This window comes from Heptranchias perlo, chromosome 32 (genome assembly GCF_035084215.1).
Source record: "Heptranchias perlo isolate sHepPer1 chromosome 32, sHepPer1.hap1, whole genome shotgun sequence".
In the NCBI taxonomy this organism is placed as follows: Eukaryota; Metazoa; Chordata; class Chondrichthyes; order Hexanchiformes; family Hexanchidae; genus Heptranchias; species Heptranchias perlo.
The window spans coordinates 11,474,287-11,501,784 of NC_090356.1; the positions used below are offsets into that span (position 1 = coordinate 11,474,287).

The following is a 27,498-nucleotide window of genomic DNA, read 5'->3' on the forward strand; positions in this document are numbered from 1 at the left end:
ATGCAGAAAGGATTATTTATTTTTCTTACATGTTCCTTAAGGAAACTAAATACAGTTTCTAAGCAGTACTTTGAATAATTTAATAATAAATGCCATCCTTATTTGGGAGGGGGGATAATTAAAATTATATAAATGGGTTGTGAGCAAAATGCATGGGCAGAATTTCTGCTAGGCTTGTGTGCATATTTTGTAAACTGTAATGTTCATTTGTTCTAAAGCAAATATGGGGTTTTTAGGTTACTGAGTGTAAAAACCACATGGTGCACTGTAAATGTCGGTCATTATCACATCATAAAGTATTTTAAAAAGAAACGTTTTGTGGCAGACAGGAAAGTCAAACTGCTCAGAAGGTGCAGTTACACAATGAAAATGAGCGAACAAGAAAGAAAGAACCTGCATTTATATAGCACCTTCCACAACCTCAGAACGTCCCAAAGCGCTTTACGTGCAGTCACTGCTGTAATGCACAAACAAGACACGAAATTCCTCACAACAGGCTATATTTTTCACTGAATTAGAACATATAGGTTTTATTGTATTTATTTTCTTATTTTTTAATTGTTTTAAAAGTCTTATGTTTTTCTGTAATTTTTCTGGTAATGTAACGGTAAATTTTGGTCAGTGCTTGCCTTACAGCTTCTGCTGTCAAGAGGATGAGTGCATTGTCTGCTTCCAGTGTCCCCAGTAACTAGTCGCCAGGAGTGATGTTCCCCCTCGCCTCACAGGAAGACGTTGCAACCTCTGCAGGGCATAGCTGAGAGCAGCAACTGGGCAGAGCAAGAATTGATGTGTTCACCCCAACTCTGTGGCATCGAGACTAATGAAAGAACTTGTACTCATACAGAGCCTTTCATATCGACAGGACGTCCTAAAGTGCTTCATGGCAAATGAATTGATTTTGAGGTGCAACACTCTTGTTTTGTAGGCAAATATGGCAGGCAATTTGTGCACAAACAGTGATGAGAGAACCGATCAGTTAGTTTTGGTGGTGTTGATTGATGGATAAATGTTGGCCAGGACAGCAGGAAAACTCCCTGCTGTTCTTTGAAAAGTGTCATGGGAACGTTTAGGTCCAGATAGGGTCTCGGTTCAACATCTAATTCGAAAAATGGCAACTCCAACAAAGAAGCGCTCCTTCAGCACTGCTTTGATGACTAGAGTATGTGCTCAAGTTCCTGGAATGGGGCTTGACTGAGAGGTGAGAGCACTACCACTGAACCAAGCTGCCACGGACATCAATGCTCTAACACTCTCCAACACCATGGAAACCTTCCTCCCCTTACTGTTCTTTCCTCACAATGTTCTGCCATTGCCAAGTGCAAGACTGGGAACTGCTTTACTCTCAGGACTCTGCCAATGAACTTTTAGCACACAGGAGTACTCCTGAGATTATCAACCCTCCTCCCTTCTGATCTTCATTCGGAGAAAAATGAGGAAGAATGATAATTCTGCTTAAAAGCCTGGTTATGGCCAAACCAATTAAATCCATAATTCTGTTTTTGGGGGGAAGGGGGAGTTCACTTTGGACCCAGTGTCCCATCCACCAATAATCCTGTTGAGTTTGGAGTTCATGTGTTGAGAAATCCCAGGACTGTAACTGCAGAAAGAGATGGAGAACAGGCAAGATTACAATCCAGGTGCATTTCCTGTTCTCATTTTATCCCGTTGTTAACATGTAGACATCAGAGCTTTGAATTGTGAAATCTGGAAGCTTGGTCCCATTAACCAAAGCAGAAAACATTGGAGACGCGCAGTGAATCAGTGAAGAGAACCAATGAGTTAATGTTTTGGGCAAACTGCTCTTCATCAGAACCTGATCTCTTTTGATTGTTGGAAGATCCAACAACTCAGACGAATGTAACAAATGTCCTTGCAGAGACTATCTGGTGGGTGTGTGGGTTGTTATCTGAACATTGAAAAACAAGATTGTATAGCATAGGTATTGAGTTGGGGGGTGTGTGTGATGGTGGGAACTTCAATTATTTCCACATAGAACTTAAAAGGGTGTTGTCACTGTTTGCAGAGTGCTGTGTCTTTTTTGCCAAATCTGAAGACTTAAATTGCAGCTTGGTGGGTAAAAGCTGTGTGGGAACAAATTCAGTGAAGCACCTTTGATGTTAAATGTTAAATTATTAGTGGTAGGCACGATTGAACTGTTGTATAATCTGCTGTTTTACAGACCTGGGCACTTTAACCAGATGGCAGTGCTCCTTTCAATATAAAACTGATTCTGCAGAGTGGACTTACTGTGCTAAGAAACGTAGAGCAAAGCCAGATAAAGCAGCAGTTCTCTCCATCTGATGTATATTTTTGTGAGAGCTACAGCATTTCCCAGAAGTGTCCCTGTTTCTCCAAAGAGTGGACATTTGGTGGTAACGCAAGCCACTTCCTCCACATACTGCCATTTAAAAAAAACTGTTGTGAGAACGGATAAACTGGGGAGGGGAGTGGGGGGCTGCTATTTCTTTGGTGCAATGTATGTAGTTTCTGTTCTGCAGCTGGATTTCCTGTTATCGTGTTTGTGTGTGCACGGATTAATTGAACATTTAATACTATTGGTTTCTAATTGTCCTCTCGGTTCTGTGCTGACCACATGGTTTGGGGTTAACAGGTTAAGGCACATCCACACTATAGCTGGTGCGTTGATGTGAAGCGACTTTGCTTTTGCGGACCTGCACCAAAAGTGCTGTATGCTGCAGGGCTACGGACCGAGTGCTGGAAGGTGGGATTAGAACGGGCACCTGGTTGTTCTTCGAGCCGGTGCGGACACGAAGGGCTGAATGGCCCCTTTCTGTGCTGTATCTTTTTCTATGGTTCTATAGTTATGTGTAGCCTGAATCTGGAGTCGGGACCCAATCTGACACTGGAGTGAAGCGGAGTGAGAGAGCCTGGAGGATGCACCCTCTCTGTCCACTTCATTTCAGTCAGTCAGATCTTGACTCGCGATTTACACTACACAAGTTGCTGCGAAGTCACAATGTCGGCACTGAACAAGTAGCACGGATGCACCATCGATATCTATGCACTGGACTCCTGACGTCGTCCCTTTGGAGCTGAAATGGACTGTTTTCAAAACTACGCAAAATCGCGATGCATGTTTGTTGTGGTACAGCTTCACTGTGTTTTTGCTAGTCGGTACTTTTAACTGCAAAATATGTTCTAGATTTTGTTTGCACGTCTTGATGGATTTAGCACTTTGCAGAGTATGCTATCTTGTTGCACACTGACTACATGTTGACAACTAAGGAAGCAAACTAGTCGTAGCAGCTGTCGCGAATACAGTTAAATTGGAGGGTGTAAAATGACGCTCTTTAATCTTGGGTTTTATACCTGGTTGAGTGGTCGGTACACCTGGGGGAGGAGAGAGGCTGTTACATGTAGGATAGAAAACTGCTTGCACTAGAGGTGGTCCAAAGGTATCCATTGCTGGCAGTGGGACTGGGTTGGTCCACATCATTGAATTAGTGGTTTGACTGACCCACTTCTAATATTTCTGACTTAGAGAAAGAACTTGCATTTTTATAGTGCCTTTCACGTTCTCAGGACGTCCCAAAATATATTACAGCCAATTAATTCCTTTTGAAGTATAGGCATTATTGTTGTGTAGGCAGACTTATGCACAGCGAGGTCCCACAAACAGCAATGAAATGCATGACTGGCTAATCTGTCTTTGGCGATGTTAGTTGTGTGCTGCCTCCCTCTTTGTCAATAGCTGAAGCTGCAAGTGTTGGTCTGTTGGATCAAATGCTTCCTGATGAATGTGAGATGGTAGATGAAAGGTGTGAAGGGCCTTATCCTTTCCTTGGCATGTAGAACGCTTGTTAGCTGGAACCTGAAAGATTAGGCAGTTAAAACATTAAACATTGTGCAATCTGGGCTGATGCTTCCGTGCAGTACTGAGGGAGTGTTGCGCTGTTGACGGCACATTGTTTATGATGGGTCAATAAACCGAGGCCTTTAACTACCTGTTTAGGCGGAAGTAAAAGATCCCTTAGAACCATACAGAAAGGAGCAGTGGAGTTCTCCGGGTGACCTGACCAATGTTTATCCCTCAACCAAGACCATCAAAACCAACAGGTCATTTATCTCATTTGTGAGACCTTGCTTGGGTGCAAGTTGGCTGCTGTGTTTGTCTACATCACAACAGTGACTATATTTCAAAAATTAATTCATTGGCTGTGCAGCACTTCGGGAGATCCCAAGGAAATGAAAGGCGCTATATAAATGCAAGTACTTTCAGGTAACTAACCATGGTGAGGATCCACATAAAACTGATATTAAGTGCTTTTACTAATCCTAGTGCACAGAGCAACAGTAGGAATCATAGAAATTACAGCACAGAAGGAGGCCATTCAGCCCATCATGCCTGTGCCAGTGCTAACTCTTGAACCTGAGTTGTCTTTTCCGATATCTTTTCCCTGCTCACTCGCTATTTGTGTATACATTCTTCCTTTGTATCCAATTCCCTTTTAAATGATGTTACAGTCACTGGCTCTTGCACTAAAGCAGCCCATGTTCTAATAACCCTCCATGTGAAAATATCTCTTCGGACTTTCCCTTTCGTTCTTCCAGTGACAGCTGGGCATTTACAAGCACCTGCCAATCTGTAAACTTCCCAGATCAACAACAGTGTGTCTCCGGAGTTAGAGAAAAGGACAGGCCACTAAAACACAGCTGCAGCCTTGCACAGAACGCATTGTGTGTGTTGCATGTTATAACGCTCTCACCTTTGTAAAATAACATCTCACCTGACGTACTGTGGGAAGTCCCATGGGAGATCTATATATTCCAATGACAACCCAGGAGTGAATCCATTCTCATCAGAAACTGTTTTTAGACCTTGTTATTTTGCAAGCTTATTTTTTTTAAAAAGATAGATGTAGAGATTTTCAGCACATGCATTTATTTTACTGTTTGATGCTGTGTTTTATGTTTTTTTTTATATTTGAACAAAAGAATACATTTTGTGAAGTCACCGTGTAGTTTAATGTGAAACATGATCCTATGAGGCAATCCGTCGATTGCTGTGATGAGCTACTGTTGCTATGGCGAGTGTTTGAAGCAATCAGTTGTACTGCTGCCTCACTGCACTCTCCATGGTGATGGCACTCAGATTGGTTCAGCACTTCTAGAAGGGTGGTTTCCAGTGCTGTGCAACGTGGAACTCTTTTTTTCTCTTTGTGTTAAGACGATCTGGAAACACTTTTTTCCTGTACAATAAAGGGGTGATCCTGTGATCCCACACTTCCAACAGGGAGCCACACCTGCAGGGAGTGTGGGTAGGAGGTAGGGCCTACAGCATGGTTGCCACAATTCTCCAACCCGCACCCTCTTAGACTGCACCGTCACCCCTACATTGTCTTTGTTCTTTTCTCTGTAGAAACCAAATGTGTGTGTGTGTGCTTGCATGTGCATATATAATTAGTCCCAGTTACAATGTCAAAACCTTAAGCCTTTTTAAAAATGATATTGCATCTAACATGTATACTGAAGGACCAGGTGATGCCACATATGGTCTATTCCTCTTGATTCAAATTATTTGTTCACTTATCACGAACGTAGTGCAGCCAACATGACTTTTCAAGTCCCACTCCAGGATTTGAATATATAATCTCGGCTGACATTTCCGTGTATGTTCAAGATGCCACAGCACTGTTCAAAACAAAAAGAGCAGGGACTTCTCCTGATGTCTTGGTCAGCATTCCTCCTTTTATGCGAAGCCACCAGAAACAGATTAACTGGCCATTTATCTCATTTGCGGTTTGTAAGCCCCTGCTGTGTATAATTTGGCTGCCACATTTGCCTAAATAATAAGTGAGCTCACTTCAAAAATATTTCATTGGAGATGAAGTATCTTGGGATGTTCCTGAAGATGTGATGAGGTATCCTCGTAACAAGCTGGTGCCTGGGAAAGGCATTCAGTTGCCAGGCAAGCAGTATCAGGCAGCTGCTGTTCCCTCAGAACAGCAGGACTGACAGCTTGGCAGGAGCTCGATCCTGTTTATAAATAGTAACAGAAAATGCTGGAAATACACAGCAAGTCCATCAGCATCTGAGAAGAGAAAAGGTGGGTTCATGTTTCAGGATGTGGGCCTTTGTCAGAACATTCTGTCTACCATTTTTTTTTCTCTTGCCAGATGCTGACTGACCTGCTGTGTACTTCCTGCATTTTCTGTTTTTGTTTTTAGATTTCTAACATTTGCAGTTTGTTTTTCTGCTCTTTTTATTTCAACTTTCCTAAATGGTAAATTGGAATTTTGTGATTTGTTACTATGACGAACAGACTGCAAGTTCTTTTATGAATGCAATTAAGCAAGTTGGTCAAATCACAAAATGTAATTTTACAAGCTAACTGCATAGTGGGGAGAACTTGGTGCCAAGGAAGCTATTTTGTAACAGACCAATGAAGGCATCCAGTTTGTTTTGTAATAGTGATTATGTCCTTTTGATAATATTTCAATTTTTGGATGTCGCTATGTTGACCATGTTTTATTTTGATTTTTAAAATATTTGTAGATACTCAGAAGCAGCCAGTCCGAGTGTGAAGCTGTTTCACTATGAAGTCAAATGGATGGCGATGGAACCAGGGGATTCTATAAATCGTGTTTTCTTCTGGTACTATAAGGTTTGTGTCTGTTTATGTTGATAGAGCAGTGAGTATTTCAATAACTAGAGAGTGTCATTTATTACTGTGCTTCTGTTACATATTCTCCAACTAAATCAAACACAAACAATGACAAAAAACTGGAGTTGTGAGGAGGATGCAAAGAGATTCAAGGCGATTTAGACAAGTTGAGTGAGTGTGCAAATACATGGCAGATGCAGTATAATGTGGATAAATGTGAAGTTATCCACTTCGGAAGGAAAACAAAAAGGCAGAGTATTGTTCAAATTGGAAATGTTAATGTTCAAAGGGACCTGGGTGTCCTTGTACACCAGTCACTGAAAGCAAACATGCAGGTGCAGCAAGCAGTTAGGAAGACAAATGGTATGTTGGCCTTCATTGCAAGAGGATTTGAGTACAGGTGCAAGGATGTCTTACTGCAGTTATACAGGGCCTTGGCGAAACCACACCTGGAGTATTGAGACCAAAACTGCACACCTTACCTAAGAAAGGATATACTTGCCATAGAGGGAGTGCAGCGAAGGTTCACCAGACTGATTCCTGGGGTGGCAGGACTGTCATATGAAGAGAGATTGGGTCGACTCGGCCTGTATTCACTCGAGTTTAGAAGAATGAGAGGGGATCTCATTGAAACATATAAAATTCTGACAGGGCTAGACAGACTGGATGCAGAGAGGATGCTTCCCCTGGCTTGGGGGGGGTCCAGAATGAGGGGTCACAGTCTCAGGATATGGGGTAGGACATTTAGGACTGAGACGAGGAGAAATTTCTTCACTCAGAGGATGGTGAACCTATGGAATTCTCTACCACAGAAGGCTGTGGCGGCCAAGTCACTGAATATATTTAAGAAGGAGCTTGATAGATTTCTAAACATAAAGGCATCATTGGGTATGGGGAGAGAGCGGGAATATGGTATTGAGATAGAGGATCAGCCATGATCATATTGAATGGCGGAGCAGGCTCGAAGGGCCTACTCCTCCTATTTTCTATGTTTCTATGTAATGTTCAATATTGTATACATTTTGAACTTCTTGGAGTGCTGTATCTTTAATTATTGTTTGATAACTCCAGGATTGTATGTATGTACCAGTCTACTGTATGGGTGTGAGATTCCCCCTTTCAGTAGCTTTACTGATAATGTTGGTGTGAGTACATTTCACTTCTATGTGTTTGTGTTTAAGCTTTTTGGCAGTTTGTTAGTCATACAAATAAATCACAGAATTCTAAGTTTCCACTTAAGAAAGTTGGAATTAAAAGAAAAGAACTGCAAATACTGGAAATCTGAAACAAAAATAGAAAATGCAGAAAGTATAAGCGTAGTATTTTGTCATCTAAGCTTAGTATATTGTGATGTGATTTGCTTGATGCGTTAGGCGTGGCTCAGTGGGAGCACGCTAGCGTCTGAGTCAGAAAGTCGTGGGTTCAGGTCCCACTCCAGAGACTTGAGTCTGTAATCTACGCTGCCACTCCTGTGCAGTATTGAGACAGTGTTGCACTGTCGGCGATGCCATCTTTCGGATGAGACCTCTGTTAAACCGAGGCCCCATCTGCCCTCGCAGGTGGACGTAAAAGATTCCGTGGCACTATTTCAAAGAAGAGTAGGGGAGTTCTCCCCGGTATCGTGGCCAATATTCATGCCTCGACCAACATCACTAAAACATGTCATCTAGTCATTATCACATTGCTGTTTCTGGGATCTTGCTGTGTGCAAATTGGCTGCTGCATTTCTTATATTACAACAGTGACTACACTTCAAAAGTACTTCATTGGCTGTAAAGCGCTTTGGGATGTCCTGAGGTTATGAAAGGCACTATATAAATGCAAGTTCTTTCTTTATTGTTAATGCAGTGCGTAAACATTCTACCCGCCTATTTCTTCATTCATTTTACTACACATTTGTGCTTTATCTAGGATTGCAACGGGATCTTGGTAAATTGGGCCAGTGGGCCGATGAATGGCAGATGGAGTTTAATTTAGATAAATGTGAGCTGATGCATTTTGGTAGATCGAATCGGGCCAGGACCTACTCCGTTAATGGTAGGGCGTTGGGGAGAGTTATAGAACAAAGAGATCTAGGAGTACAGGTTCATAGCTCCTTGAAAGTGGAGTCACAGGTGGATAGGGTGGTGAAGAAGGCATTCAGCATGCTTGGTTTCATTGGTCAGAACGTTGAATACAGGAGTTGGGATGTCTTGTTGAAGTTGTACAGGACATTAGTTAGGCCACACTTGGAATACTGTGTACAGTTCTGGTCACCCTATTATAGAAAGGATATTATTAAACTAGAAAGAGTGCAGAAAAGATTTACTAGGATGCTACCGGGACTTGATGGTTTGACTTATAGGGAGAGGTTGGATAGACTGAGACTTTTTTCCCTGGAGAGTAGGAGGTTAAGGGGTGATCTTATAGAAGTCTATAACATAATGAGGGGCATAGATAAGGTAGATAGTCAAAATCTTTTCCCAAAGGTAGGGGAGTCTATAACGAGGGGGCATAGATTTAAGGTGAGAGGGGAGAGATACAAAAGGGTCCAGAGGGGCAATTTTTTCACTCAAAGGGTGGTGAGTGTCTGGAACGAGCTGCCAGAGGCAGTAGTAGAGGCGGGTACAATTTTGTCTTTTAAAAAGCATTTGGACAGTTACATGGGGAAGATGGGTATAGAGGGATATGGGCCAAGTGCAGGCAATTGGGACTAGCTTAGTGGTATAAACTGGGCGACATGGACATGTTGGGCCGAAGGGCCTGTTTCCATGTTGTAAACTTCTATGATTCTAATGGACTGGGGGGTGGTGTTGCCCAGGACCCCAAGAATTCTTAATCAAGCTGTGTGCCACTGTTTGGTAAATTAAAAAGAAATCTGAGGCTGGTTGTACATCAGTTTTTTAAAATACCATTCTTTTAATATTTTACTTGTGGAATAAATCGGAAATGCATTCTGTTCACATAAGTGCAGTGAATAAGTAGCTTGTTAATTGTCATACAATCCCAGTTTACTAGTAATAGCTTCTACTTCACATTCGAAGTACTTGAAGGAACTTCTTGCTCTATGTGGGCTCTGTTTGTTTTTCTTCTTGCAATATTGGATCGTATACAAACCGCAAAGTCTGTGAGAGTAGTCAGTAAAAGTGTTCCTAATTCCTTTAAATATGATCATCTTGTTCATACATAGTGGAGGTGGAAGCTCTGACACCATTCAAGAGGCGATTAGATGAGGGGAGGGCACCATCGGCATATTTGGAAGGATGTGTTGGATGAATTGACTCTTCAACCTGTACTTATTTTTATGATCTTTGTTATATAAATGTATAAGGAAAGTCAGGATAGAGGAAAGGCCATTCAGCCCACTCAAGCTCATCCCTCTACTGTTCTAACTCCCATTGTAGCGCCGAGGCTTAATTTAAATGTCCCCACTGTTTGTTTATGCTTCTACTAGCTCAGCTGGAAGATTGTTCCAATGTTTATCCTGTTTAAGTAGGGAAATTTTTCTTCATATCTGTTTAAAGCTATTTTTCACTCATTTAACTTCATGTCCTGTGCTCTGGTGTCTCGCTTAATTTGAAGTAATATTCAAGGTGTATCATTTAATATTTTGTAATGTGTGTCATCTCATGTTAACATCTCATCTGTTATAGTTAATGGGAATTCTTCAAATGAAGCTGGTTGATATTTGTTTGTGAAAGCTGATTTTAGAATACAGGGCTTTGGTGAGACCTCACCTGGAATACTGTGTACAATTTTGGTCTCCTTACCTAAGGAAGGATATACTTGCCTGAGAGGCAGTGCAGCAAAGTTTCACTAGGTTAATTCCTGGGATGAGAAGGTTGTCCTATGAGGCGAGGTTGAGTAGAATGGGCCTATACTGTCTGGAGTTTTGAAGAATGAGAGGTGATCAAATTGAAACATATAAGATTATGAGGGGGCTTGATAGGGTAGATGTTGAGAGGTTGTTTCCCTGGCTGGAGAGTCTAGAACTAGGGGCATAGTCGCAGGATAAGGGGTCGACCATTTAACACTGAGATGAGGAGGAATTTCTTCACTGAGGGTTGTTTTTTTTTATTCGTTCATGGGATGTGGGCGTCGCTGGCGAGGCTGGCATTTATTGCCCATCCCTAATTGCCCTTGAGAAGGTGGTGATGAGCCGCCTTCTTGAACCACTGCAGTCCGTGTGGTGAAGGTTCTCCCACAGTGCTGTTAGGAAGGGAGTTCCAGGATTTTGACCCAGCGATGATGAAGGAACGGCGATATATTTCCAAGTCAGGATGGTGTGTGATTTGGAGGGGAACGTGCAGGTGGTGTTGTTCCCATGTGCCTGCTGCTCTTGTCCTTCTAGGGGTAGAGGTCGCGGGTTTGGGAGGCGCTGTCAAAGAAGCCTTGGCGAGTTGCTGCAGTGCATCCTGTGGATGGTACACACTGCAGCCACTGTGCGCCGGTGGTGAAGGGAGTGAATATTTAGGGTGGTGGATGGGGTGCCAATCAAGTGGGCTGCTTTGTTCTGGATGGTGTCGAGCTTCTTGAGTGTTGTTGGAGCTGCACTCATCCAGGCAAGTGGAAAGTATTCCATCACACTCCTGACTTGTACCTTGTAGATGGCGGAAAGGCTTTGGGGAGTCAGGAGGTGAGTCACTCGCCAAAGAATACCCTGCTCTTGTAGCCACAGTATTTATGTGGCTGGTCAAATTAAGTTTCTGTTCAATGGTGACCCCCAGGATGTTGTTGATGGGGGATTGGGTGATGGTAATGCCATTGAATGTCAAAGGGAGGTGGTTAGACACTCTCTCTTGTTGGAGATGGTCATTGCCTGGCACTTGTCTGGCGCGAATGTTACTTGCCACTTATCAGCCCAAGCCAGGATGTTGTCCAGGTCTTGCTGCATGCGGGCTCGGACTGCTTCATTATCTGAGGGTTTGCGAACGGAACTGAACGTTGTGCAATCATCAGCGAACATCCCCATTTCTGACCTTATGATGGAGGGGAGGTCATTGATGAAGCAGCTGAAGATGGTTGGGCCTGGGACACTGCCCTGAGGAACTACTTCAGCAATGTCCTGGGGCTGAGATGATTGGCCTCCAACAACCACTACCATCTTCCTTTGTGCTAGGTATGACTCCAGCCACTGGAGAGTTTTCCCCCTGATTTTTGAAATTCTCTATCCCAGAGGGCGGTGGATGCTGAGTCGTTGAATATATTCAAGGATGAGATAGACAGATTGCTGGGCTCTAGGGGAATCGAGGGATATGGGGATCAGGCAGGAAAGTGGAGTTGAGGTCGAAGATCAGCCATGATCTGATTGAATGGCAGAACAGGCTTGAGGGGCCATATGGCCTACTCCTGCTCCTATTTCTTATGTTCTTATACCTTTATCCAAGCTTTGTGTGCATCAGTTTTTAATTTCTAAATAGTTTTGCAAGTACAGTGCATGTAGGGTTGTATGTAAGGTTCACTCCGAGAACTAGGGCCTAACTCTGGAAGGTCCTGCTATATTGGATCCTTTTTATACCCTCAGAGTTTAGGGAGCGACACAAAGTAGATCCGAACGAGGAGATGCTGAGAAGGTGTCCTGTGCTGTTTCTCTCTTAATGTTTGAATGATCAAACAACATGTTGTTTACCAGAGTGCATTGGATAAAGTGGGGCTGGTCGGTGTCCTTTTCATCGTCTGGACCAAATGCTTGTGAGAGTCTAAAGATGATCCATTTCCTCGGCGAAACTGGTCAAGCCAGTCAGTAAGTTGCATTCAGGTCGTGGGCATGTTGTCATTGGCTGCTGATTCCGCGAGTGACATGAGTCGCTGTCGCCACTTCTGTGAAAAGTGAATGTGGCCGTTTAAACATGTTGCTATTATTTGTATGAGGTTTGCAGCTGCACAGCCTGGTGGTTTTCTTTTCCTTTGATGTATTGGTTTGTTTTGCTGTCAGTAGCTTGATCTGCTGTTAAGAGTGCATAAAACAGCTTGTGCAACAAAAATAATTGTGAGGAATTAGTAAATTAAATCCGTGTGAAGTGTGAGTGTCGCTACTGTGAAGACTTTGGTAGCTCAATTCAATAATCCTCAATCGAATTTTAAAGGCGTCCAATTATATCTTAGGTACGTGCATGTCCAGCATTATTCCTTTAAAGGCGTTCCGTTTATCTTCTACTGAAATGTTGACAAATGTCCTCCTCTGATCCATTTGTTTTAATTCACCCCTCACCACTTTGAATTTAGCCCTTTGAAAGTTATAAACCTGCCACTTTGATCAAATAAGCACAAGCTCATTGCTCCGTTCATGAGCTTCCTAAAGCTGGAAAGTAACTCCCCGCACCCCCCAACCCCGTCTTAGGCTCGTTGGTGTAAAGAACCTTTTAGTTGGGTTCAACTGCTGTGTAATTTATGAGATTAATACGGTCAGGGACAAACATGTAGCAACATTGTTTCCCATCGTCCATCACAGTCTTGACTTGGTTCACAGAAATCTGTCAGGAGAGAAGTGTCCTGATGCATTGACCGTAACACTGAATAATTTACTGGCTGTCGATTTTTACTTGTGCTTTGGTGCCATTTAGCACTCTGGTTTTCACTGAGTAGCTGGAGGATTGCAAGCCCCTTTTTTTTTAAATGAGGGTACGTCCTGCAGCTCCCCTATATTTCATTGCCATGATTCACCACAAATAATACCACAAGTGCAGCAGATGGACGCTTACAGAATCTATCAAAGCACCTGGCACTACAAGAGGAAGCAAGAGGTTGTTTGTCAACAGTTGTAATGGTGAGGGCTTTATATTTAGTTAATATTCTCTGCCACTCTTTTTATGCAACACACTGTATCGCTTTTCAGGCTGTCTTCTGCAGATCAACAGGTCAGAACTTGTATTTAGCAGAACCTCTCTGGCGTTGCTCATGGGGGAGTTGGAGGTTTTACAAAAACGGGGATTTTATGCCAATTAAAATTACCAAAGACACTGATTTCTCAGAATTGGGGCTAGAACTTGGGAGCACTGCGGGGGGAGGGGGTGGGGTGCCAAGGGGCTCGGAGTATTTTGGTTAAAAGTAAGTGTCCATCCAGAAACATCTATGCTCCCAATATGCATCAGAAGTAAATAAATTATGATTTAGTGCACTATTAGTGAGTTTACTGACTTATACAGACTTTTTAGAGAACATAAATTTTTATAAAAGAACATTATACTGCAATATCAGGTATGGTAATCTGGTGTTTATGCTACTGGACTATTAAGTCAGCTAACGAGAGTTCAGTTCCCACCATGGCAGATTGAGAATTTGAATTCAGTTTTTAAAAAAAAATCTGGGAATAAAAAGCTGGTATCAACAAATGAGAAATGACCATGAAGCTATCGGATTGTCAAGAAAATCCAACTGGTTCATTCGTGTCCCCGAGGGAAGTAAATCTGCCGGTCTGGCCTATATGTGACTCCAGTCCCACACCAACGTGGTTGACACTTAACTGCCCTCTGAAGAGGCCGAGCAAACTACTCTGTTGCATCACCACTTTCCCAGGGCAACTAGGGTTGGGCAGTAAATGCCAAACTTGCCATTGACTTCCACATTCCAAGAATGAATTAAAAGAAAATTAGGGTTCAAAGTTCATAATTTATGTACTTCCAAGTTTATATAAATATAAAAAATTCTTATGCCTCAAAAGTGGCTCAGGAGAGATTTTTGAACTGAATTTTTTTTAACCAAAATAAAGATCAATATTTTTATTTTGTTTTCCAACCTTCAGCAAAAAAAGCCACAAATGCTATTGTGTTTGTTTGTAAGAAGTTGCAACAAAGCTTTGACCAAAAGCTTATTTTGGACATTGAAAATTTCAGTTACTGAGGTGAAAAAAAGGACATTTTTTTTCCTTTTTTTTTCTAAGTGATTTGGTTCAAAGTTGACAGTGAATTGTTGACTTGTTGACTAGGGTTTTGCCATTAAGGTTACAGTACTTACATGGGGACTTTCCATTATAAATGTTGACATAGAGAGTGACAACAGGCCCGAAGGTTTGGATACAGGAAGTGTGCAGTCACAAGATATTTAACAGATAACTATTCAGTGAGTAGTCTAGGTGACAGGAAGGAAGGAAAGAGGTTGGCAGGGGATCTACCTCATCTTATTTCAACAGTCCCTGGCTACAGAGCGGAATTGGTTGGATACAAGATATGGCTGAGCATGCTCGTTTTACAATGATGCAAACCTCTTTTGAAGTTAGGCGACTTAAATTGTACCTTAATAGATGTGTGAGAAGGTGAGGAAGATGGTCAATGTATTTTGGTTGTTAGATTGTTTTGAGACTATTTTAAAGCCATTTAGTCCCTTGATCTGACATAAATATAACCAAATTCAAAAATAGAGCTTTTACAGTTTAGCGAATGGCGATAGAGACATCATAAAATGAATTGTGATGCTTTCTTGACATTGCTGTGGTTTGGTTTGATGCCATGTACAACTGTTGACTATCAACAACCAATCACTGATGCAAGTGTCGCAGATTCTCAGGTAGAGTGAAAAATTCGCATTCAGTATTACCTAACAAGAAAAAATTAGACAAACGGAAACTTCATTTGCGAATATGGGTAAATTAACTTCAAAAGTGCTTTGATGTGTTGGAGAGAAGTTCGGTCAGGAGATCCTGTGACTTGGCACTCCAAGTTGTAATGCACAGAGCAGAAGTTGGATATTTCAGATAGAAATTGGTTACTTTGGATTGTGAGTGGGAAAATAGCAGGTTTCAAGGGAAATTAACAGTTTCAAGCAAGTTTCAGTATCAAAGATTTTTTTTTATACACTCACAGACTCACTCACTGGTGGAAATGTGGAATAGACTCTCAGCCAAAGCAGGTAATGTCAGTTAACATTTTGAAACATCAGCAGGCCCAGTATCTAGTTGAGAATGCAATTGAAAATTATAAGGATAATGCATCTGTGGAATGCAACTGATTAATAGTATGGCTTGTAAATTTGGATTAATATCCTGGAATATAGTTTGATTACTTCTGGGGAGAAATTGAATCCTTTGGATGTTCTGCCTACGAGTTCACCAGAGTCCATGTTAGAACAAATTGTACATGATCTGTTTGGGAATTGTGTTGGGCAAAATGCCTGTCCTCACCCCTGTACTTTGTTTTTAATGTCTGAGCTAGTTGATGTGAAGGTGAGAGAGCGGGGAGCCATTAAATCTATTCGATTGATAGATGAGATGCCAAGGCTAGATGATTTAGTATACTGAAGGGTAATAAACATATATCTGTAGTACAGTGGAATGACATAGTCAGGCATAAAATAGAGAAGGAAGCACATTCATCTATTCGGATAATCGAACAAGGTGATTCATATTAGATAGCTGATGGTTTTACTATAAAGTATTTTGATCAGCTAACTTGTGGTAGACTGAACCGCAACACTGGCCTATCCAGAAGGTTATGTTTTTAATGGGTATCACATGCTGCGACACCATAACCTCCCACACAGCTACCTGGATGACTAAGCATGGCTGTTTTCTTTATGACTGCTGGTAACAGCTCTTGTTCAGGAGCGCCTCTGAAGAAGCGTGTTCTGTATCTAAATATACCAACTTGTCTGTGGCACAGTAAAACAATGCACAGCACCACTCTTGTGTAGTTGGGCAGGCAAGTAACTGATCTACTCTTAGCTGTAGAAGTACATGACAGCCGCCTGGTGGAGACACCTCTGCTGGCTTCCCCTTTCGGTATAGCGGCTGAGAGTGGGGTTTGAAGCTGTGTCTCTCCACTCCATGGTGCTGAAATGAGCAGCATCAAGGTGACGATGCCTGAAACTTCCTCACTTAATAATGCAACAGCCCTCCTTTTATTGTTCTTGACGGACAAAAAGGAGTCATCCAACATTTTTAATGGAAGTTCTGTCAAGCAGGGAGGTTTCTGCATTCCACATGATGTTTGATAAAAAGGATAAATCCAACTTAAAATTAGTTTCAGCCAGCTGTATCTTTGAAGGAAACCCTTTGTCTCAAGTATCCTCTGAATAGTTCAGCCACCCGAGATAATGAGCTTGTATATTCCCACAATGTGTCTTGCTCTGACCACCAAGCAGTCTTTGGCTTCATCAATTTCTGTGCGGGGTGGGGGGTGAGTACAAGAATGGGAATGGCCAATATATGTACCTGATCAGATCTAACCAACTATTCAGTGAGAATCAGCTAGCCTTCTTTGTTGGTACCGTTCCATGTTCCCTATATTCACATATTGATTGGGTCAAAGATTGTTTAGTGGCAAAGGCAAGTCTCCCTGAAATGTTTTTTTATATATGATATATGTCAACAGGGTTGGGAAATAGACAAATTCATGATCTTGAGTGACTTCCATCAAGGAGGATGTTTGGGAGGAAGACCATTACTGTCTCAACATCAATACCCATGACATGAAAGACTTATCTTTGCATAAATCACTGCTCTAGTTTCTCAACTTTAGCTCAGCTCTGAATAGACATATGGACTGTGTACAGATAACGAGGAATTGTCATCCACATACACCAGTGCATTATGCAAATCTACATTCAGGAGCCTTGCACATCATAAACTGTTTTTAAAAGAAATAGTGGTGGAAAAGGATATTTTAACCCTTTAAGTATTGTACTTCCAATTTCTTGTAATTTCTTACAGCTTCTGTGTTTGATCTCATAAATCTGTTTTTAGCTGAAACTCTTTGATTTGGTGGTAAGCTATTTTCCACCTTTTGAAGAAGGCAGTGGGCAAAGCACATGACCTCTGGTGCACAATATCCCATAACGATGGGATAATTATTACTCCTGGGCAAACCGTCTCAGACACAGCTGGTACAGGTTTTGGTTTATAAGAGATTCAGTCTCCTTATCTTTTTGGGGTGAACCCAAGGTTTAAGAATTGGGTGACAAGCCAAGCCATAAGACAAGTTTTTAGGCTTCTAAAAATCCTTCAGTATAATGATTATTATTGGGTGATTTCATTCCTCTCTACAGATCTCTTTGAGTTCTTGGATTGTTAATTTTAAATCACTAATTTGACAACTGGGTTTTTATTTTCACCAATTTGACGCTTGGAATTTAAAAAAATTTTGGCACTGCTTGTTATAGGATATGGTGAGAGGGTTCGAAAGAATATCGAGGAATGTTGTATAAATGGGACTAATATACCATAATGATAAGACAATTATTACTTCTGACATGTCTGTTATAAAAATGACCATTTTAAACAATAAACAAGCTGTAGAGGGGGGAGGATTCAATTTGAAGTGCTTTTACCCCATTATAGAATATACCCCATGTGTTTAAAAAAACATTCTAAACCCAGTTTCCTTTAGTTGAATGGCTCCTCACAGAGACGGCGAAACGGATTTCTTTCACATGGACCCTGCTTCGGTTGGCCTAGAGCCGGGGGGTGTTCCTGTATGGAAAGTACCCTGCAGCTGCTATTGATTGCTACGTGGCGGCTGGCCTGTTTCCAAGCTGGTAGCGAGCGGTCTGTCTCTTTTTTTTTATTGCAGTGCCCACCAAGTACTGCCCAATATTCACAGCTAAATTTGATGGGGGCTGTGTTAAAAAGGCAGACTGGCTCTGTATTGGGCCCGGCAGTGGCTCCAGCTATATGATAGCTGGTGGGTATAGTCCACCAGGGTCTCTCCGCTTGGTGCCTACTCACCATGTTGGTCTCACTTCTAATCTGAGAGAACATCTGTCTCCCAGGCCGAGTAGGGCAGCCTTTCAACAGAAGCAGTTAAAATAACGAGCAATGTGTAGCTTGCTAGATTAGTGCCTTCCTTTAATTTTGGGAGCTTTCAAAGCATACAAGCGATAAAGTTTGCAGAAGAACACAAACACTTCGTTTTAAAATGCTCTGCACTTCCAGGGACGTGAACTGCTACTTTCTGCCACAATTATCGTCTTTTATTTTGTTTCTCTTAAAAACTGTAGGCGTACTTAGCAGCAAAACAGTTGAGCTCTCCAGGTGTGTGTATGCGCGCATGTTTTTGTGAAGAGAGCTTTTGATGGCACAAAGCCATATGCAGTGTGTTTGAAGTTAATCAACTGAGCCGTTTCAGAATTATCGTAATTGAACGAGGGAAAATGTTTGGTGGGAGGCGCCTTGGTTTGAAATCAATCATGTTGTTTTAAAAGGAAGTGCAAATGTCCGAGGAGGGTCTAGCTTGCAACGTTCAGTAATCACTCGGTGGTTTCAAATTGATCGTGATGGCCACAAGAATACCCGAGTACCACGGATGACCATCTTGCGTTTTATCCGATTAGCTCCAATTTAAATAGGAAGCAAGATTTTATTGCCAGGAAATCCTATTTAAGATTTGTCAACTGATAGAATTATTTCCAAGCTATTGTGATTACAATAAACTTTATGCTGCAATAAGTGACCATCTTGGGTTCAGTCTGGTATTGAAAGAAGAGTTTCATCTTTTAAGACCAATTTCACCAAAATGTTTATTAATATATCTTTTGCATTACTTTTTGTGTTTATTAAGGAGGTGCATGTTCATGAAATGGAACAGTGTTTTAAATTGGTACCCAGTGTCCCTATCAACCAACCCCAGATTTGGACAAGTGACGCGCCCTCTACACCACCCAAATAATCTGCCGTTAACCCTCAGAGTTTGAAGAATACTCCCTCTTACATCAGTGTGAATGTTTCATTTCCCATCCCAGCTAATCCTGTCGCCTGCCTAAATGAGATTTTTGATTTTGTGACAAATGATGAACTGTGCCATGGAGTCTCACCTCCTGGTGAAGTGGGCTGAGACTACCCATACCTGTTTCGTTAAGGATCCTTACGGCTGGCAGAAAGAGAAGACTTTCACTTTAAATCTGGGCTAGGTTTGAACTCAAGGCCAGGAAGTTTGGCTGGGGGGGAGGGGGGTTGCTGAGTTGATCAAGAATGAAGCCAATAAGGAGGGAAATCAGAAAGTACTTTCTCCACGTAAAGGGGAGTAGAAATCTGAAATTCTCTTATCCCCCCAAAAGGCTGTGGATGCTGGGGCAATTGGAGCTTTCAAGATTGAGATTGATAAATTTTTGTTAGGTAAGGGTATCAGAGGATATGGAGCTAAGGTGGGTCCGTGGAGTTGAGGTACAGGCCGGCCATGATCTAATTGAATAGTAGAGCAGGCTCGAGGAGCTGAATGGCCTACTACTGTTTCTGTGTTCCCAAATGAAAGATAGTCCACTTAATTGTGTGTCCACTTAATTGTGTGTCCAGACAGTTAGATTTTTAATGATGGGGTGTAGACTAGTCAACATTTATTGTGTCCGGAACAAAATAGAGGCACCATTCACCAGTCGAGGGCATTCTTAGTTGCCCAGTAACTCTGCCTTTTTGCAGTCGGACTGAATGAAATGACAGAGGGGGGATTTTAACACTGGGTGGAAATGGAGCGGACGAGCAGTCAAAATGCAACGGCTCCATTTCCCACTCCCGTTGATGTCTGATTTTAACGTCACTGGTTTTGGTGGCTGATGAGGCAGGGATAAAAGCTAATTGGGGCCCTACAACGTCAATAGGACTCGGGTGGTATTTTAACCGCGGCCTGAGCGGGCAAAGCCACCATGGATTTCCCATCAGGGTGAAGCAGCTGGGCAGCTGGTGGGAACGAGGAAGGTGTCCTCCAGGTAAGTGAAAAGATTTCCTTTTGTGGAGCTCGGTGTGCTCCTCTGGGCCCCAAAAGGAAAGTCACGGTTTCCTTTGTCCGGGTACTCCCCCCACCCCCCCCCCCCCATCCCCAGTTCCCTCCCGCAAGACACTCTCCTGAAACCTCCTCGCTGCCACTTAGCTGAAAACCGGCAAGATCCGACAGCTCTATGAAAACCAGCGAGCAGCCTAGGGCCTCCTGATCTTCCCGTGCCGGCAGCCACCCAATGCTGCCTTCCTGACCGGAACGGGCAGCAGGTGGCATTTAAATGAGGCCCGGGAGTTATGTTTAATCCTTCACAGATTCGTGACCAACTTGGAATGTTGATTCTGTTTGTGATGTAGCTACGTAAAGGTGATAACTTCGTTCAACGGATGAGGGAAAGGAAAAAGAGGGGAACCCATCTCGTTAACAGATTGAGAAATAGTGCAGCTGACATCAACTTTTTACACCGTTGCGGGATGAAACATGGATGTGCAAAGTGTCGGTGAAGCCAGAGGTTATTCCTGATCGGGTTTGTTTGCTGCTATTTAATGTGTATTTTTTAAAATGTAGGTACATCAAGCCAGAATACAGTAGAGAGCTGTTATTTGTCTAGACTGATCCTACTGTCATGGTCCATACTCTGGAGGTGGTGTAATCATATTGGACAGATTAATGTGCTCTGCATTATGTCAAATCCAGAAGCTATACTGTGGAACTATCAGATCTGAGTAAATATCCCTTCTGAAGTTGGAGCTCCAGATGCCACAGTTTCCTTTAAGATGCTTCACGTCTACAGCAGTGTGGAGGGGGGGGAGGGGGGAGGAAGGAAAGAGGAAAATGGACAAAATGCGAATAATTTAATGGCCCATCTGTTTAGTGTACATTTAATGACACAAAAGCCTGGAAATGGAGGCCATGTCATAGCTGGCAGTGAGACATGATAAACATCCTCCACTATGAGACTGTTCAAGTAACTCCTCCAGACACTGAGATTTTTCCTGCTTCACTGCTGGCCACTACTTCTATTTACTTCATGCTTTTAATCATTTTTAACAAGTTTGTGTAACTTGACATTCCCATTATTAACAAGAAGATTCTGGGACCTGAAATCAGGAGAATGTTTAGGTTCAGTGACTGAAATGATATGAATTATACGTGCTGTTGCTTTTTGCATTCACTTCTGCCTGATTAGAAGCTTTGTTTTTGTACCTACCGCAAATACATCCTCTTGTAAGGGTAAATGACATTTTGTACCAGTAAACATTTTGTAAATCGCATAAGCAAGCTACAGGCACAACACGTTTAGACAACGACATAAACCCATCAACGCACAGCTTTATCACTGACTTCTGAATCGTGGTGAACTGTGTTTTGTCCAATCTGAGGAAATTCTTACGAGGGTGAACATTCGGGCAATGGCTGAAAGTCCATGGCATAGCCAAAATCGCTGGCTTATTCGTGGCTGCTTTACTTCTCTTTGCGGTATCTTAAAAACCTTCGATTGATATAAAATATACCAGTAAACTAATGAAGTAAGTATACAGGTATTTTAAAAAGTACAGGTGAAATGGAGGCAAGTTGAAAGGACAGTACATACGCATGACGTTTAGGAGATGGGGGAGTGTATCGTGTATTTGGTTGTATGGCTGGTGTCAGGTTTCCGACATCAATCTGTATGATTTTTAATTTATGGGCTATATGGGGGAAGTCATTTCCCTTTAATGCTGCACTAAAATAAACCCTGGTATCTGGGCAATACAAATCATGTGATCCAGTAGCAGATCAGTTCAAAGTCAAGTAATCAATCAAGCAAGCCTGCTGTTGTGAGGCATTTCACTGATGGAAACTCTATGCTGACCGAAGACTGACTGACAGGATTAAGGGACAAGCATCCCTGACTACTTTTATGAAACAACTGACAATACAGTAATTCTTACTGGAATGTCTATTCTCTCACTTTCCCGCACCTTAGAACGTAGCTCCCAGCGGTAACTAAGGCTACAACTCGGTTATTTCCCTAACCTTGACTTGCACAGAATTAAACCTTTCTGCATGTGTATATTTTATTCATGACTGACAGCACGACTCCAATTGCTGAATTTCTGAGCTGGAAGGAGCTCAGCTCATTAACCTTGGAGAAACAGCTTGTGTAATTGGATATCCCACTGTCCCAGTCGATTGGAACTGTACAGTCTTAATTTATCAGGAAGAATTTTATCCAAATTGACAGGATAGGCGAATACCTGTAAAACCTCAGTCAGAATGATTTGAGTTCACCTCCCTCATCTTTATTTCTGGATAACAGAGTGAAGGTAGTCCTGTGGTACAGTCCCCACCACTTGCACCATCCCCGTTTATCCCGCACAGTGGCCTATATAGGGCAAATAGCACTAACCACTTGGCGTGACCATAAGCGTCAATTATAAAGGCTAAGTTTTAAACTTTTGAAAGAGGTTCTTTCTCATTGGGGTTAAGAACGATCCAACTTAAAAATAATAAAGAATTGAGGTGACAGATTCCGGTTTTAAGATGAGACAGTGCACCCGTCCCGTTTAACTCTCCCTCCTTCACACCCCTGATGGTTCCAGGACTTTAATCTCAGCAAAGTTGACCGATTCATCGGTTGTCAGTGCAAGCCTATGAATCACCCTCTCCACGTACTGAACAGAATTATCCTGAGTTCCTTTGCGCCTCCACTATTTCACACGATCATTTGTTTTTTCTTTGCACCACGTATAGTGGGCAAATCGTGTTCGCACAAACGTGCCCACTATTAGTGGTGGGGACTGTACCGTGTGAATGCTTGTCTCCCAAAGCCCTCACAGGACATCACTCAAGTTTAATTGAGTCGAAGGAAAGACGAGACAGATCAGAAGAAGTAATTTAATTTTCATCAAGCTTGAGTTTTGGAAATCTGAAGATTACAGCAGACATCAAAATTTTGATTTAAAATAAACAGTCCTTTATATCCCAGAACTCGACGTCACTGCCTAACTCAATATTCATTTACGTTTTGTCAGGGTTTGAGTCTGGTGCTCGGGAGAGCAGCTTCCATGTATCACTTTCTCACAAGTAACTGGTTCCGGCCTACATATATGCCATATCAAGAAGCCAAACCCCACTGTTCCACACGTGCATGTATCCCTTGCACAGGTGCTCTGTGGGTTTCCGCATTGTCCATGCATGATGTGAGGAATCCTGATTCTGAGCTGGTTGTGTGTTTACGTCATGGCACTCAATGCATTGGGCCTTGGGGTAGAGGGCTCAGGACTGGCACTGGATTGTCAGACTCAGGGGAAAAAGTAGGTCTCCACTGTCATCTGTAATTTAGAGGCCAGTAAGTTTATATTTACCAGTGCCCTAAATTGCTTAAGATTGGCATGTCTGAAGTCAATGTAATGTAAAGGCACTTTGAAAAGATTAGAAGATAACCTGCTTCAGGTCTTCGCCCACATCAGTTTGTAACCAGGCACTGGAGAGGTACGAGAGTGCTATGTGATGACATCCAACAATGTTATTTCCGCTCCTCCCCCCTCCCCATTGTTGGGCAGTGCCACCCGATGCTTGTCCACGATGGCCTGTTGGAAAGAACTGGGCGTCAACAACAACATCATGAACAACACACACTCCCCTTTTAAAAACCTTCACTTTCGTTTGTTAATCTGAAGTTCGTCAAAAGGAATCAAAGGGTAATTGATGCGTGAGGTGTTGTATTCATTGCCCAGGAGATGCAAAATGAGTGTGACATGCTCCCCCTGTCCCACCCTTATCAGTGAATCTCTTAATAATTAATTCAGCAATCCTGTTCATTTTCATGTTTTATATTGTCTGGCTGTGTTACTGAATAGGTGAGATTTGATGCCAAAAACCATACCATGAATATACAATGAGCACGTTCAGAGAGCGGTAACCAGTACCTGCCTCAATGCGCTATGATAGTTCAACAATGTAGATGACCTGGCTTCTGACAGTTTTATGAGCTGTTGTTTCCTCAACACAAACTTTGTAAAGCTGGACTAATACTGAGCTTAAACCATTTTCAGTTGTTTAAGTAAGAATGAATAGGAAGGCATTAGCTGTTAATGTAACAGGCCACTTGCTGCATGCCTCTTCAGCTTAAATAAGCACAATTTGAACCCTTTAATTGATTGACAGAATTCTGGCCCACAGAGTTTGTTTCCATTTGCATTCCCCTCCTCCCCTGCAATGTTCTCTCTTCCTCTCCTGAAGGTGCTGTCCCTTGCTTGGGTGGGGTTCCACAAGCAGCACCCCCTGCTACATAGCCCAAGTGGCCTTTCTTCATGTGAGAGTCTTTGCGGGATATTCAACAATAGATTGCAGCCGAGCCCCGTCCTGTTCTCATTATCCATCACACGCACACTTTCCAGCAGAGGTCACTGGACAACCCTCGCGAGCAGGAAATCTGGCTGAGGAAAATTACACAGCAAAACTGGGCAGCCTGTGACTAATATCTTTGCCTCTTGTGAATTGTTTAAGCTTAAATAAATTTGATTAGCTATTTTAGCCCATACAAAATGAGTCTAGAATGTGATATTTTCCATCTTTCAGATCACCAAGAGGTGCACTGAGTATACTGCATGAATTCCAGTGTGCAGTGTTACTGCTGAATGGGATCATTATTAGCCTCAGGCTACACAATCTGAATTTACATTCCCAATTCCCAATTCCCATGGGGAATTAGCTGCCCCAACGAAGGCTGTTATAGCCAGTGACAGGAAATGGTGTTTAGAAAGTCTGGGCCATAACAAGCCATTAATGTTGCAGGAAAAGGGGAGATCGATTTTAATGATGTAAATAATACAAGTCTGGAACTTCAGTGAAAGATCAGAAATGAATCCAGAAAGACTTGTTTTTTTTTTAAAAAATGCTCAGAGCACCAGCTACACTGGAGAATTGGGCTGGCCAGAGTTTTTGAGATTTCAGTTCATTCACCATAATGGGTTAAAAATTAAACCAACGGCTTTGGTGACTGCAAGCGAGCCGAGGAGTAGAACCTGTTCCTGGGACACGACAACTGTTCGTAAATCACATTTTTCCCTCGTAGCTTGACATACAAGTCTCAGACCTTCAAGCATACAAGTGTGTCACATCCTTATAATGTTCTCTGTATTTAGCCTCATTAGAATTATTATGTTGTTGTGGGGGCAGACGACCCAGGATCGACACTACGGCCTGGAGTTTCCTCTGCATATGCGTCCAGAGACGCACGTAATCCTGGCGCAAACCGATTATGCGGCTTAACAGATCGCGGAATTCTGGATGTAACGCGCGTAACTGCAATGTGCCCAAGTCTCCTCGATCTTTTACGGCCGTTCATCAAACCCTCTGGCTGAACGCATCCCTCCCCACAAAACTGGCCATGGCCATTCCCCTGCCTCTCCAGTGCGTGTATCCTCCATTTGCGCTAGTTCGCAGGGTCTCTCTTCACACTGCGACCAGATTTTCAGGTGCAGCGGGAAAGAAAGTCATACCACTGGAGTTTTATTGCAATTTTTTTGAGGGTTTTAAAAAATTTATCCTCATCAAAACGTGCTCTGTATTTCCTGTTTCTTTGAATGCATTTTATGGCATCAGTGCAAGTCACATTAAAAATTGAAAAGCTTCCCCAATTGCAGGTTCTTATATCTGCTGTGCCTGATGTGCATGAACGATGGTTAAATGAGTTGAAACTTAAATTTTCATACTTAAAGAAGAAATATATCACGAGTTAGGCGCTTTTCTTGGACCCCGATTGTTTATGATGATTTACGTCCTTTTTAAGTTCGAGCATATTCTGATGAAGTTGGGAGGATACTTAAGCATAACTTGACATGATGTGGAGATGCCGGTGATGGACTGGGGTTGACAATTGTAAACAATTTTACAACACCAAGTTATAGTCCAGCAATTTTATTTTAAATTCACAAGCTTTCGGAGGCTACCTCCTTCCTCAGGTGAACGATTTCCACATCGTTCACCTGAGGAAGGAGGTAGCCTCCGAAAGCTTGTGAATTTAAAATAAAATTGCTGGACTATAACTTGGTGTTGTAAAATTGTTTACAATTAACTTGACATGGGCAAAATTGGGCGCATTTTCAGGTCAAACTTCCGGATTGCACCCACGGAGGAAACTCCAGACCAATACTCATCCATTTTCACCTGGCTGACTTGATTTGCAGTATTTTTGAACGAGAAGCGAGATAGTTTTGAACGAGAAGCAAGATTGTTTTAAAAGTAGTTTAAGTTTCAGTTTCCAAAAATGAGGAAGTGCCACCAGACAGAGAGACACACACACACACACACACACACACACACACACACACACACACGGTACAGTAGCTGTTTACAAGTCATTAGTGTGAAAATCGAGCTGTTCACAGACGTCACCTGAACCTCTCAATTAAGGTACAGCCTTTAACTCTCTCCAACCCCAGTCCCTATAGGTCATCAGTCTTTGACTTTGCACTGTCAGATTAACGGATGTTTTCTGCATCCTCATTTTCAGCCACCTTGGTGAGGATGGATGGTTTTGGGAATCAGCTAAAGAATTAGGTCCACCTGCATTTCAGAGCTGATGAATGCACTGTTCTAGAGGAATTATTGACACATCCAATTCCACAGTACTGTTAGTCAGATTTGGAGAGACCAACAATGGTTCGACACCACTGCTGGTTTCCCACACTCAAATGGAGATGAGGGCACCCTCAGGCTAATGCCTTCACATCCAGTGGTGTACTTCAACAGTAAAGGCTTCCATTCTATCAACATGTGGCACTGTGATACCTAACGAGGGATCTTGCATGTCAATGCAGAGTACCCTGGATCAACAGGATACTCATTAATTCTCACCTGGACATCCTGGTCTTCAGCATTTTTGAACGAGGTGACCAATAGAGGAGGAATTTCATCTAAAATTCTAGCTTAAGGCCCCTTTTGCCCTGTCATTTAAACTGGTATTTACAAAGGTACACGCAGGCAAGCAAGCTACCCAAAAGTGCCAATTTCACACCTGATGCGAGGCACCCGATACTGTAGATGGTTTAGTCTTTTATCTTGGATCGTCCTCTTTCTTCCTTTCTGGGGAAGTACCAGGTCATCCTTGGTGCCTCTTATGGAAGGCTGGGAACTTTCCCTGATGGAAATCCCCCACAAACACCATCTCACTAAGCAACTCAGCTGCAGTGCAGATGGAAGCACCTGACCCAATGCAAGCAATGCCTAGTGGAGTTGACATGGTGACTATTTTAAATGATCCAAACT

At 42.4% G+C, this 27,498-nt stretch overlaps 1 protein-coding gene across 3 annotated transcripts in view; it reads left to right on the plus strand.

Annotated features, from left to right (window-relative positions):
• The window catches only part of pik3cd (phosphatidylinositol-4,5-bisphosphate 3-kinase, catalytic subunit delta), a 161,251-nt gene that overhangs the window by 41,537 nt on the left and 92,216 nt on the right, over positions 1–27,498 (plus strand). The window contains exons 1-2 of one of the 3 annotated variants that reach the window (XM_067970342.1): positions 2,647–2,722; positions 6,517–6,625. The gene's annotated coding sequence lies outside the window, so the exon portion shown is untranslated. Of the gene's footprint in view, positions 1–2,646; positions 2,723–3,352; positions 3,406–6,516; positions 6,626–27,498 lie in introns of those variants that run through there. The other 2 variants (XM_067970343.1, XM_067970341.1) reach the window with 2 other exon arrangements.